The following is a 15,597-nucleotide window of genomic DNA, read 5'->3' as shown; positions in this document are numbered from 1 at the left end:
CTTATAAATTCCCATTTTAACACCATCAATAGGTAAAATCCCCCTCCCCCCTTCCCCCCCCGCGCCAAACTGCGAGTCCACCGGCACGTACACCACCTCTTTCCTAAAATCCGCCAATCAAATGCTAATTTTTATGCTAATCTCTTTGTCAGAACACCTTGTAGGCTCGCACACAGGTCCGATGTCTGAGCGTGGTTGTGTTTCGCTAAATTCTCCTGTTTGATGAGTACTAGGTGCCTCGGTGAATGTATATACTCTGACTTTAACATAGCTATTTCTGTGACCAATTACAAGCTAATCACTCAGCTATTTCAATGCTAAATTCGATGCTAATTCCTTTGTCAAGGGGCACCTCTGCGGATGTGTATACTTTAACTTAGCTATTTCAATGAGCCATTTCAATGCTAAATTATATGCTAATTCCTTTGTCAAAGCCCGTGGTCTTCTTCTTCTCACGCAGCTTAAATGTCGTGATCTAAGCGTGGCTTCTTCCACTCCAGCGCTGTTCTCCAGACAGGCTCGTCCCTTCACCTGATGAAGGCCGCTTGTGTTGTGGCCGAAACGTCGTGATTTTTTTGTTATTTTATTTTCACCTACGTGACTTTACCCAATAGAACCAAAGAGTATCAGGCGGTTGTTTCTGTATGACGTAAGCCAGATTTTATTACATGACGTCACTCGCCTCGCTCACCTTGCCTCACTCTCCCAATTCTTCACTCACACGAAGTGATGGGCCAGAGGACGGATGCCAGATTTTATTACGTGACGTCACTCGTGTCGTCGGTTGACGTTCGTCATTCACACATAAGCTCCCCCCCCCAGCTCCGCCCCCCCAGATATAATACGTCACTAGCAAATTCTGAGATGAATTGCGTCATCCCCCCACCCCCCGGCAGCGACGTGCCTGAACAGAATCCCGTAGAGATCGGAAATGACGTATGGGAATTTTGTGCTAAAAGGCGTAGTGTCAATCTTGATTTGAAGCTTTCGTGACTATACCGAAAGAACCAGAGAGTGTAGGCGTAGTGCCGTCGACCGCTGGAAGACATCATGTCAATCCGCAAAACGCCATGCAAATCCGAACGGAATTGAAGTTGGTGACGTCGCGTCAACGCTTTGATGTGTCGTTACACTACGTGAAAATTGCGTCATGCCAACGAATGCTTCCGGATGACGTCACAACAGGGCGTGTCATGGGACTATGCTGCAGAACGTTAGCGGTGCTGGTGCACTAACAACATTAAACTAAAATAACTCAACATCGAAACAACTGATGTGCTATGAATGAGGGTCATTGCCCTAAACGTTGCCTATTATATATCCCCTTTTAAGACCACACCCCCGGCGTTGTTTATTGACGAATGTGTTGTGATTTTTTCTTATCTCTCAATGATGCGGTGCTGAATGGTCGAAGCCGCTTCAGTGTTTTTTACTTGTGTTAAACCAATACTGTTTTTTTTTATTATTCACTCAGAAGATCCGGTGTGGCTGATGGGATATGCGAAAATTACTTTTGTTTTATTTGGATTGGCAGATGTTTGAAGGAGATAGATTGGCTGCTTATCTATGCGGCAATTGAAGCACATCAGGGGATGACGTCATTCAATGACGTCAATCGAGGTAAATTTTAATATAAATAAGTGCGGACGTCACTATGAACTCCGAGAGGGACCTGTTGCCACGATGCCCCGAGTCGTACCACTCGGTTAAGAAAATGGGGGTAAATATTGACTTTCATTTAAAATTACTCAAATTAATCCTTTAATTACACTATTAATATGTTCTTCTTAACGTATAGGGTTGTATTAAGTGCTGATATAAAAAAAAAACTGTTTAAAATATTTCAGTATTTATGTTATCATGGCAAAGTGTTTCTGGTTTTGCCCTCCCGTCGGGTGCGCTAATGGACTCGCCCATTCCACTGCTCCAGCTGGAGATGACGTCACAGTGACGACGGGGTTTTTAAAGAGAAGCGTGGTTGCCTAGCAACGTCCACGCGTCTCTTTAAATGGCAACGTAACGAAGCTGACGATTTACCGCCTCCTGTCCTTGATCCGCCCCCCCCCCCACTAAAACATATTGAAGTATTTTTTTAAACACATCCCATCAGAAACAAGGCCTTCTGCGGAGTGCGTAATTTCCGCAGCAATTGTTAATTCAAATTCGTTCATTCTGCATTTGTTTTAATGTAAAACTAGACCGGTTGCGACATTCAGTGCAAGCAGTGGTCAGTAAATACTACTCAGTAAATACGAATCTATAAAACTACTTTGTCAATACAGTCGATAACAGTACTCAACCCATACAGCCTATGCAGTCAATACAGTATATAAACAGTACTCCGTCAATTACAGTACTCAATCTATACAGATTATACTTTGTCAGTGAAAAGAGCATAGTCCTCCCTCCGTAAAGTCAGTCTATAAATAGCGCTCGGTTCATGCAGTCTATAAACGGTACTCAGCCCTTACAGTCTATAAACAGTACTCAGCCCTTACAGTCTATAAACAGTACTCAGCCCTTACAGTCTATTAACAGTACTCAGCCCTTACAGTCTATTAACAGTACTCGGTCCATAGAGTTTATAATAATGGACCCATACAATGTATAGACAGTACAGTACTCGGTCCGTACAGTCTATAAACAGTGCTCGGTTTGTACAGTCAATAAACGTGACTTGGTTCATAAGTCTATAAACAGTACTCGGTTCGTAGAGTCTATAAACAGTACCCTGTCCGTACTAAAAACAGTGCTCGGACCGTACAGTCTATAATCAGTGCTTGGTCCATACAGTCTGTAAACATGTTTGCAGCGCAATGCGCTAACCACTACGCCACCGACGCCACGAACACACACAAAGACAAATATCCCCTGCATAGCACTTAACAGACTGTTGGGGCACGTGCTGTTATCGAGCAGCTGAAGGCCGACACGGCACACGAGGTGGTGAGTCGCCAGCACCACGCCCGACCACCAGTGGCGATCTTTTTACACACCGCACCAGGTACTCATTTGAGGCTGAGTCGACCTAGGCGAGGCCGAGGACCGGTTGCTGTCATCTCCTTGGCCACCGCGTCTGAAGAGGGGGGCGCAGCAGCCTTGGTTTTGGCGTGTGAAACAGAGCTACGTGTTCTACTGCATTAGGGATCATCATTGAGTCGAGGCCGGCAGCCCGCTGTGCTCACGGTATTAAGTAGACAACCCCTTTTGTCAATGCCGTGGGGGTGAAATAGCCATACCTCGCCACGCTGGTCAACGCGGGTTGGTGAGCACGAGGACCATGTACGTTGGAGCATAGTACAAGTACAGCACCACTTAATTTTGCTGCACTGCACTCTTGCTGTCCCGCCACGTAGCCATGTAGCGGCCTATAGCACCTGTTATGCATGGTGGTCACTCTTCCGAACACGATCCAGGTCTCCACCCTGCTCAGCTCTCGAGAGACCTGGAGATCGGAAGCATTTCGAGGTGATTTGGTCACGCAGACGTAATATTATATGGGTCCTCATCTTCATTGGGGTTCATCAGTTATCCAAGCTAAATGCCGTACTGCCAAACATATCCCAGAGTCTTCTCTAATCCGCGCAATTATTATCAATCAGACAGTTCAGATTGTTATGAATGTCAACACAGCCCAGAATGGAATCTGAATCCTCATCTTCATTGTAAACTGCCAAGAGGCCACAGCAGAAAGTTGGAGTGAGAGTGACAGCCTCATCATTTATCTCCTCCTCTTCCTCCACGCATGGCCTCCTCCTCCTTCCGCCGCCCCGCTCTCATCTCCCTCCTCTCCTCATCCACAACCGTATGCAAGCAGCGAGCGAAACCCACACTGGATTTTCGATATGTGGAGCCTGGAGACTAGAGCGCGGATCCTGGAGCCGCCAAAGACAGATTCGTCTGAAGGCGAAGTAGTCGGTCGTGTCGTCAAAAGTATGGATTCTGGAGTGGGGATCTATATCCTGCTTTTGAAATGTGGATTCTGGATCCAAAATCCAGGATTGCGGGTGTCGAAACGTGCAACCTCAAGAGTGTGGGGAGCGGTGACGCAGTGGTTAGCGCGTTGCGCTACGAACCCAACCACCCCAGTTCAACTCCCGCTCACGGCTACCAACAGCTAATGGCGCATATCTGAACCCGGGTGTTGGTCGTCCTCTATGGCGACTTAGCCTTAAATTAGTACCTTGTGCGGGAGATCTTTATACTCGTGTATGAAAAAAGTATATGTGTACTGCCTATGTATATACTGTGTATGGTCTGTGTATGTTGCATTGATATACTTGGTGTGTATGATGTTAAAATGTCATATATGTGTATGCATGTTATATTAATGTAGTGTGTACTTACTATATGTAGTCTGTTTGGTGTATGTAGTGTTTGTGTTGTGCATGTAGTTCGCGTGTTATTTGTTGTAACATGTATGCATTGTGTATGTAATATGCATGTTGTGTGTGTTGTGTACAGTATGTATATTGTGTTTGCTATGAATGTAGTGTGCATGTAGTATGCATGTTGTATGTATGTTAGTGTGGAGGTTATACGCATGTAGTATGCATGTTGTGTGCTATATGTATGCAGTGTGCATGTTCTATGTAATAAGCACGTGTGATGTATGTAGCGTGTATGTTGCATGTGTGTAGTATGCACATTGTGTTGCATGCTGTGTTGCACGCAGTGCATATGTTGTATGTATGTAGTATGCATGTTGTATGCATGTAGTGTGTATGTTGTATGCATGTAGTGTGTATGTTATCTGTGCAGTGTGGATATAGAGTTTGGAGGTACATCAATTACAGAGCCGCCTTCACCTTGGCTTCAGTCCAACATCCTCCCTCCTCCTCCCCTCCCCCACTCCCCCTCCCCTGCCTCTTAATCTCTCCTCCCCCTTCTTCTCTCATCACCGCTCTTATCTGCTCCATCTACCCCCGTCAGTCACCCCGTCTCCTCCGTCTCTCTCCAATCCCAGTCCCCCCCCCCCTCTGTGCTCTCTACCCTCCCCCAACCTCTTTCTCCTCCCGCCTTCCTCCCCTCTCGCTTCCTCCCTTTTCGTTCCCACTCTCCCTCCCTCCCATTCGCTCCCCCTTCCTCTTTGCCTCACCCCTCCCACTCCCTTTCCTTTCCCTCCTTCCTTTCCTCCCTGCCTCCCTTCCTCTCCACCCCTCTGCCCCCTCCCTTTCTCTCTCCCTCCCTCGCTCTCAGAGTATGTCTCGACTAAACGCGTTTCCACGAGTCGTAGTATATCGTGTTACGTTAACCGAGTTTCCAGCAAGAAGCCAGACAGACAATAGAGACGGGACAGAACTTACGAGACAGGCAATACAGATGGGACAGAATGAACGACATAGACAATACAGACAGGACAGAACTAACAAGACGGACGATACAGACGGGGCGGAACTAACGAGAAAGACAATACAGACGGTACAGAACTAAGGGGACAGACGGGACAGACGAGACAGAGTCAATGAGACAGATAATACAAACATGACAGAACTAACGAGACAGACGGGACAGAACTAACGATGCAGACCATACAACGAGACGGACTTAACAGGACAAACAAAACAGCCTGGACATAACTAACGAGACAGACAATACAGACGAGACGGAACTAACGAGATAGATAATACAAACATGACAGAACTAACGAGACAGACAATAGAATCAGGAAATAACTAACGAGTCAGACATTACAAATGAGACGGATCTAATGATACAGACGAGACAAAACTACTGGACAGACCATACAGATGAGACGGACTTAACGGGACAGACAAATCAGCCTGGGCAGAACTAATGAAAGACAATACAGATGGGACAAAGATAACGAGACAGACAATATAGACGAGACAGAACTAAGCAGACATAATACGGACAGGACAGAACTAACAAGAAAGACAATACAGACGAGACAAAACTAACGAGACAAACAATACACTGGTAACTCCTACTTAACGGGATAACGACTAAGGGTGGTGACCACCATGAGTAACTATATACACTTGGAGGGATGACTATTTACATACTGGATGGGCCAACTACTAAATCGGACCAAGACAGTCAACATGCTGCCTGGTCCACGTGCGCGAAGACCGGAGACTGAAGACCCACTAAGACGGAGGATTTCTTCCCACAGATGGACCTCCACGATCCCCACCGGGACTCGGCTTTTATCGTCTGCAGCGTGGCCAGGCCCCGCCCTTGGCCACGCCCATTTCCAGATCCTTCTCGATGACTCAGGACCCACATCACGTGTTCCTTTCACCTCCTCCCTGGTCCCCGTTACCACCTCATCCGGTCAAGGTGCCCCCTTGGGTTCACCCAGACTGTCATGACCTCACCCGACCTGTTCCCTGGTCTACTCAGGTGCCAGGGAGAGGCTCCGCACATACAGTACCACTCACTCGGTACTGTCGCTACACTATAGTTCCATAATCCATGACACTACATCACCCCCCCCCCCCCTTTGTAAAACACAGCCATCCCAGCTGTCAACAAACCCGAATGCAAGGGTGTACCTCCTAGACAATAGCATCAATAAATAACCGGTGACCGTGCAATAAATACAATATATACAAAATCTACAGTTACTGAGAAGGGGTAAAGGAGAGATGGAGAAAAGAGAGGACAACAACAACGCAAAAAAACGTCAGCAATGTACACGACCCCGGTTACCCCCCCACCGTAAAAGCACATCCCTGCTCTGTATGTGTGACAGCACCCCTAAGCACAAGAAGGGCCAGGTTCAGCCAATGACCCAACCGTCGAAGGAGTGTGACAAGCAGCAAAACGGCGCAGGAAAAATGCACGGCGGAGGGGAGTCACTTCAACCGGGCAGTTTTAGAGTGAGTCCTTGTAGCCGGGCCCCCAGGTGAGGCGGGCATCAGCTCCCTGGAGGTCCCGGGGGGAACTTGAAGATGGCCTCACGGGTGCGGCCCCTCCCGATGATCTGCAACAATGGGTGTAGAATGGATGGGCGATGGTCATTCCGCCTTCCGCCGACTGTCTGGGATCAGCGCAGCCGGCGACGTCGGGTTGTCAAGCGCTTCGATCCTGTGGGCGTAATCGCAGAACTCCCCTGAGGACCCACCTCAGCGGACGCGCGCCCCAGCTCGCCCGGCACACCCGACACTCGGCCCTTGTGCAATGGAGATGAGGGTATGTCAGAATGAGCAACAAAATGCTTAAGGCGCGACAGGTGTACAAACCAACACCGCGACCGAACCAAATTTTCACACACTGTGGCCTATTGGCCTGAAACACGTCGACCGACCCTCGCCAAGGTTTGTACAATTTGGGGGACGTACCAATTGGAACTTGAGGGCAGTGCAGCCAAGCCTTGCCACCTGGAGCCCATGTTTTGCCTGATAGACAAAGCCCCCTTAGCCGCTCATTGGCCGACTGCCGTGAGGCCGAATTTTCTCTGGACGCCTCCCGCGCCTCTGACACCCGTTGAAGAGTAAGGTGCATGGGCGCAGGCATGTTACCGCTCACCTTTCTCGGGCCCATGTTTAGTTGGACATCAATAGGCGGGTCCTTCTTCCTCCCATACATAAACAAAAAATTGCGAGTACCCAGTGGAAGCATGAGGGACCATTCTGTAGGCCGTGAGAACCCCGGGGACATATAAGTCCCAGTCGTCTTGGGACTCGCCGACCTGCTGACTCAACATGGAGGTTAGAGTCCTGTGCAGTAGTTTCACCATCCTGTCCATTTGGGGATGATAGGGCGACGTCCGAACTGTTTTTGTGCCGAACAAGTCACACACCTCTTTCAATAATGTAGAGGATACATTTTTGCCCTGTTCAGTGAGGAGGCACTCCGGGGCCCCCTTGTCCAACACGTAACCGTAGTGAAACGCCTCAGCGATAACTGCAGCCGACTGATTGGGAAGTGGCCAGGCCATAGGCCAGCGGGAAAAATACTCAACGCCCACCAATAAATATTTATTTCCTCGAGGCGTGGCCAGAAAGGGCCCAAGGACGTCAAGCATGACAAGTTCGTTTATACGGAAAACTTGAATAGATTGCAAAGGGGGACAGCACAATTTAGGCAGGGGGTTGTGACGAGCACGTTGCACACACCCCTTCAGCACATTGACAACGTCCCCCGCCATCCTGGGCCAAAAAAAGTTAAGTTTGAGGGTTGCGAGTGTTTTGTGCTCCCCAAGGTGCATCAGCAGCTCATGCATCGCTTAGATGATTTTGCCCCTTAGGACAGTGGGCACCACGATGCTGTAGCGGCGCAACCCGCTGTCCCAGTACATGAACTGTTCTGCCTCACGGCAGGTATGGGGGTGTGCGTACACAGGAATTTCCTGATCAGAGACATGACGTCATGTCTCTGACCGTATCCGCGATTCATGTCTCTGACCGTATCCGCGAGCATAAGTCAGATCTGAAACACGGCAGAGCTAATTCCTCCGCCATGGCTGATCATTGCTATAATGCTGTGGGGTCTCATGATATTGTTTTCTCCGAGACCATAGGTGCTCTGCAAGCCGTCTGGCTACGATAAAAAATTTGTTCATGAAGCCATCCAGATATATAAACATGGAAGTAACTTCAACCGAGATGATGGATACAAATTGAGCAATCATTGGAAAGATGTTATTAACCAAGTAAAACGTAACTGTTCATAGTTGTTCCATCTTATTTACCGGATACTAGTCTATTTTACCGAGTTAATTGCATCCTCAGCATTTAGCAGTACGGCTATTTTGCTTTGGACGCCATCATCTATCTTGGCAGCAATCGTGACGCTTCGTTGCTCTCAGCGTCCCTGCAGAGCTCGTCCTTCCTCTCCCCATTCGCCCCCTCCCTTCCCCCCCACCCTCCCCCTCTCTAACTTATTTAACTACCCTAACCCTGGCTTCTCTCCCACTTCAGTAAACATTTTTCTTGCTGTGGTTGTCACACCTGATGATGGTTGCTTGTATTGCAATCGAAACGTCGTGATTTTTTTTTCACCTACGTGACTTTACCCAAAGAACCAAAGAGTATGGTGATTACACGATGTGACCTTATTTAACACAGTAGATTATTCTCTTGTGTAGCTATTCAGTGCTAATGTAGGTGCCCGGTCCATCCAGGACCTATTGTTGAGTTTCATGTTATCTAAGACAATGTCATGGTGCTCCTTGTGTTCATTCATTGTGTAGATATTGCAAGCATTAACAGATGCTGTATTTTGTGCTGTGTTTTTCCATCAGTTTACCTCGTTCAATTCATTAAATACATCAGAGTCGGATGTTCACCCTGGCTCTGAAGGTTTACTGAATGCGAGGTTAGTTACTCGGAGAGTGGTGCAACGCAGTGCACAGCGAGGCCGAGACATCAACAGACCCTCTTTGAGGATGACAGGGGCCACCCCACGCCGAATCGCCCTATCCACAGCATCCTTGACACGATGCCGCAGTTTGAACAGAGAGGCGTCCTCCGCCTGGAGGTGCCCCCACTCCGCGTGGTTCAAACCGAGGGTGGAATCACACGCATCCGGACCCCCGGGAACATCAGGGGTTGGAACCTCCGCCAACGCCACAACAGAAGGGGGCACTGCCGCGGCAGCTGGCTTACAGCGGCCCGAACCAGAAAGACATGCGCACTCATCATGTGACCTCCTTTTGCCAGTACCAAAATATGAGAATAGATTTTCCCCTTTTTCTGGCAACAAAACAGGTGTTAAGATGTTAAAACACCAAACTGAAACCTTTTACAAGGAATAATGTCGGCATTTTGAGCTTAGTCTCAAAACGGTGTTAGACCAGAGGACTCCAAAAGGCGTACAGCACAAAGATAAGCACTCTCAGAGTTTAAGAGAGCTCGGGTTGAGCAGCTACATCATGGGACCTCCTTTATCAGTACCAAAATATGATAATAGGTTTTCCACTTTTTTCTGGCAACAAAACAGGTGTTAAGATGTTAAAATACCAAACTGAAACCGATGTGCCCCAGGTATCGAACCGACTTTTGTAACAGATGGCATTTCTGCGGCTTGAATTTGAGGTTCACCGCCCGCATTTTAAGAAAAAACGCGTGTAACCCTCCCAAATGTTCCTCGAACATACGACTAAAAACAATCATGTCGTCCAAATAGATTAAACAAGAGTCCCACTGGAGGCCCGCCAAAACCAGCTCCATGAGCCTCTTGAATATCGCTGGAGCCGAGTGGAGGCCCATTAGGAGCCGGTTAAATTCAAATAACCCTTGTGGTGTACGAAAAGCAGTTTTGAGTTTATAGCTGTCATCCAGAGGCAATTGCCAGAACCCCGACAGCAGGTCAAGAGTGGAAAAATAACTTGGCCCTGCCAAAGCATCCAACGAGTCATCCATTCACGGGAGGGGGTACGCGTCAGCCACGTAGATTTTATTTAGTTTGCTGAAGTCGATGCAAAACTGCAGACTCTCATCCTGCTTTTTATCAAGAACTATGGGAGCACCCCACGGACTGTTAGAGTGAGAAATAATATCGGCGGCCAACATCTCATCGACTGCCTGACGCATGTGGTCCTTGTCTGTGGGACTTAACCTGTAATAAGTCTGACGAATGGGAACAGTGTTTCCCGTGTCGATGTGGTGGCTTAAGAGTGGTGCGGCCGATATTGGATTTGCTTTTGCTAAAATCGTCAGCAAATTCCATTAAAAACGAGCGCAACTCAGGCCTCTGGCCGTCTGACAAATCTGGGTTCTCCGAGCAGAGTGCGTCAATCCATTTAACATCGCCTTTCAACCCCTGCGCTGTGGGCAACATGACCCCCACCTCCCCAACAAAGTCACTGGCGCAACCCGCGGCCGACGCGTGGGCTAACACAGTGCCCGCCTGAACAACGGACACATTCAGAACCTGAATGAAGGGTTGACGGTCACTGAACACCAGCGTTTGTGCCCCCACTAGCATTAGGCCCCGAGCCGCTTTATTCGAGGGTGTCAGCAGGATCCCTTCGGCGGTCGCTTTTTATCTAGCTGGCTCCGCAGCAGCAAGGGAATGAATATTTGTGTGCCGGGTGGAATAGCTTGCTTCATCTTGGGAAATCCTGCTTGTGCCAGTGACAACAGTGCGCTGTGGAAGGCGAGAGGTGTCTCGGCCTCACCCCGCCTCCACGCGACAAAACTTGTGATGAACATTCGACGGTGGATCGTAAATCACCGCCATCTGTGCGAAGGCCAGCGGGAGGGTGGCCCTCTCAGCCGACGGGATGGCGTAGAACGCCGCCTTGGCATCATCGTCCAAGCCGGTGGGAAGCGCCCTCAGCACCTCAGCCTCTGTCCAGTCCGCCAACTCGCAGTTTGCAGTAAAGCGCCACCTAAATGCCTCCCAATCTCCTCCTGAAGCTGTTCATTTCTTCACAAAACAGGAGCCGACGCATGGGTGATGGGATCTACACTGGCGGTTTAGGTGGGGATTCCAATTTGGCGGGCTCATCTTCTCGCCCGACCACCAAAATGGTGGCTGCATGCGCAGGCTGCGTGGCCGGAGTATGCCGCACGCGGGAAACACCTTGCGGCTCCGATGCTCCAACCTCCGTCGCCCGCTCCTCCCGGTCGAGCTCGGCGACCCACACAACCGTAGCTTCCAGCAGCTCGGCGAGGCGGGCGCGGAAGGACCGGCGCTCTCTCCCCGATGGTGGCGAAGCGGGGGCGAGGTGGTCGTCCCGCTGCTCCGCCGGTAGCGCCGCCTCGCTCCCTCTCTCCGGGGCTGCTATCCCCGGGGCTCTCTGTGGGATAATCCCCTCGTCGTCTTCGTCATCCGAAGACATCTTGGTAAGTTGTCTCCAACGCATGAACATTTCACCTACTTCTGGCACCAGTTGTAGTGGGTTCAATTGAGGTGCACACTTGATCTTGGAGGCAACACGTTTTATGAACTAACTCCACAGGTAACTCGTACTTAACGGGATAACGACTAAGGGTGGTGACCACCATTAGTAATTATAAACACTTGGAGGGATAACTATTTACATACTGGATGGGAGGAGGAGGAGGAGGCCGCGTTTGTTGCGCTCTGGGAAGGCCTGGTGGATGCCCCTCCCCTCCAATACCCCAGTTTTTCACTGCCCTTCATCGTGGACACAGACGCAAGCAACACTGCCATTGGCGTCGTACTGTCCCAGGTGGTGGACGAGGTAGAAAGTGTCGTGGCATATGGCAGTGGAGTGTTGTCCCCGGCCGAGCAGAGCTACTGCGTTACGCGCCGAGAATTGCTGGCCATTGTTTTCTTTGTACAGCAATCTTGGCCGTACCTCTATGGCAGGAGCTTTGAGGTGTGCACTGATCATGCCGCCCTCCAGTATGGGCTGTGCATTTAACAACCATCCGGCCAGCTATCCTGATGGTTGAAAGTCCTCCAGGACTATTAGTTTAAAATTTCTTACCGAAAGGGTGCGCGGCACACGAATGCAGATGCACTGTCGTGGTTACCACTGAGTGACGAGGGCGCATGTCTTTCTGGTTCGGGGCACTGTAAGCCAGTTGCCGCGGCAGTGCCCTCTTCTGTTGTGGCGTCGGCGGAGGTTCCGATCCCTGATGTTCCCGCGTGTCCGGATGCGTGTGATGCCACCCTCGGTTTTAACCACGCAGAGTGGGGGTGCCTCCAGGTGGAGGACGCCTCTCTGTTCAAACTGCGGCATCATGTCAGAGATGCTGGGGATAAGGTGAACTGGCGTGGGGTGGCCCCTGTCATCCTCAAAGAGGGTCTGTTGATGGACTGGGACAGCGGGTTGCGCCGCTACAGCATCGTGGTGCCCACTGTCCTAAGGGGCAAAATCATCTGTGCGGTGCATGAGCTGCTGATGCACCTTGGGGAGCACAAAACACTCGCAACCCTCAAACGAGACTTATTGGCCCGGGATGGCGGGGGACCTTGTCAATGTGCTGAAGGGGTGTGTGCAATGTGCTCGTCACAAATCTCTGCCTAAATTGTGCTGTCTGCACTTGCAATCTATTCGAGTTTCCCGTACATATGAACTTGTCGCGCTTGACGTCCTCGGGCCCTTTCCGGCCACGCCTCGAGGAAATAAATATTTATTGGTGGGCGTTGATTATTTTTCCCGCTGGCCTATGGCCTGGCCACTTCCCAATCAGTCGGCTGCGGTTATCGCCGAGGCGTTCATCCACGGTTACGTGTTGGACAAGGGGGCCCTAGAGCACCTCCTCACTGATCAGGGCAAAAATATATTCTCTAAATTATTGAAAGAGGTGTGTGACTTGTTCGGCACAAAAACAGTTCGGACGTCGCCCTATCATCCCCAAATGCACGGGATGGTGGAATGACTGCACAGGACTCTAGGTCAGCGAGTCCCAAGGTGACTGGGACTTACATGTCCCTGGGGTTTTTTCGGCCTATAGAATGGCCCCTCATGCTTCCACTGGGTACTCGCCAGTTTTTTTTTGTATGGGAGGGAGCAGTACCCCCCTATTGATATCTAACTAAACACGGGCCCGAGAAAGGTGAGCGGTAACATGCCTGCGCCCATGTGTCAGAGGCGCGGGAGGCCTCCAGGGAAAATTTGGCCTTACGGCAGTCGGCCAATGAGCAGCAAAGGGAGCTTCGTCTATCAGGCAAAACATGGGCTCCAGGTGGCAAGGCTTGGCTGCACTGCCCTCAAGTTCCAATTGGTACGTCTCCCAAATTGTTCAAACCTTGGCGAGGGCCGGTTGACGTGATTCAGGCCAATAGGCCACAGTGTGTGAAAATTCGGTTAGGTGTTGGTTTGTACACCTGTCGCGCCTTAAGCATTTTGTTGCTTCTTCTGACATCCCCTCATCTCCATTGCATAAGGGCTGAGTGTCGGGTGTGCCCGGCGAGCTGGGGCGCGCATCCGCTGTGGGTCCTCAGAGGAATTCTGCGATTTTGCCCACAGGATAAAAGCTCATGACGCCCCTGACGTCGCCGGCTGCGCTGATCCCGGACAGTCGGCGGATGGCGGAAAGACCATCACCAATCCATTCTACGCCCGTCATTGCAGATCATCGGGAGGGGCTGCGCCCGTTAGGCCATCTTCAAGTTCCTCCGGGACCTCCAGGGAGCTGATGCCCACCTCACCTGGGGGCCCGGCTACAAGGACTCACTCTAAAACTGCCCGGTTGAAGTGACTCCCCTCCGCCGTGCACTTTTCCTGCGCCGTTTTGCTGGTTGTCGCACTCCTTCGACGGTTGGGTCATTGGCTGAACCTGGCCCTTCTCGTGCTTAGGGGTGCTGTCACACACACAGGGCAGGGACGTGCTTTTGGAGTGGGGGGGGGGGGGTAACTGGGGTCGTGTACATTGCTGACGTTTTTTTGTGTTGTTTTTGCCTTCTCTTTCCTCCATCTCTCCTTTACCCCTTCTCAGTAACTGTAGATTTTGTATATATTGTATTTATCGCACGGTTTCCGGTAATTTATTGATGCTATTGTTTAGGAGGTACACCCTTGCGTTCGGGTTTGTTGACAGCTGGGACGGCTGTGTTTTACAAAGGGGGGGGGGGGGGGGTGATGTAGTGTCATAGATAATGGCACTATAGTGTTGCGACAGTACCGAGTGAGTGGTAATGTATATGCGAAGCCTCTCCCTGGGACCTGAGTAGACCAGGGAACAGGTCGGGTGACGTCATGACAGTCTGGGTGAACCCGAGGGGGCACCTTGACTGGATGAGGTGGTAACATGGACCAGGCAGGAGGTGAGAGGAACATGTGATGTGGGTCCTGAGTCGTCGAGAAGGATCTGGAAAAGGGGCGTGGCCAAGGGCGGGGCATGGCCACGCTGCAGCGGATAAAAGCCGAGTCCCGGTGGGGATCGTGGAGGTCCATCTGTGGGAAGAAATCCTCCGTCTTCGTGGGTCTTCGGTCTCCGGTCTTCGCGCACGTGGACCAGGCAGCGTGTTTCCTGTCCTGGTCCGATTTAGTAGTTGTCCCATCCAGTATGTAAATAGTCATCCCTCCAAGTGTTTATAGTTACTCATGGTGGTCACCACCCTTAGTCGTTATCCTGTTAAGTAGGAGTTACCAGTGGAGTTATTAAATAAAACGTGTTGCCTATAAGATCAAGTGTACACCTCAATTGAGCCCACTACATAACTAACGAGTCAGACAATACAAATGAGACAGATCTAACGATACAGACAAGACGAAACTAACGAGACGGACAATACAGACGGGACAGAACTAAGGAGACAGACAAAACAACCTGGACATAACTGATGAGACAGACAATACAGACGGGACAGAATGAAAGAGATAGACAATACAGACGGGACAGAACTAACGATACAGACAATACAGATGGGACAGAGTTAACGAGACAGATAATACAAACGTGACAGAACGAGACAGACAATACAGACCGGACAGAACGAGACAGACAATACAGACCGGATGGAACGAGACCGACAATACAGCTTGGACATAACTAACGAGACAGACAATACAGCTTGGACATAACTAACGAGACAGACAATACAGATGGGATGGAACTAACGAGACAAAAGGGACCTAACTAACGAGACAAACCATACAGACGAGATGTAACACGCGAGACAGTGGAAGGGGGTTGCGGGGAGGGGTGTGGGGGGTGGTGTTGTTGTTTGGAGGAGGAGGAGGGGGAGATGCTACACAACAGGAAG

Source organism: Petromyzon marinus, chromosome 13 (assembly GCF_048934315.1).
Source record: "Petromyzon marinus isolate PM22_M1 ecotype Great Lakes invasive population chromosome 13, UKy_Petmar_22M1.pri1.0, whole genome shotgun sequence".
NCBI classification, from domain to species: Eukaryota; Metazoa; Chordata; class Hyperoartia; order Petromyzontiformes; family Petromyzontidae; genus Petromyzon; species Petromyzon marinus.
The sequence above is the reverse complement of the archived record's forward strand: the minus strand, read 5'-3'. Positions refer to the sequence as shown.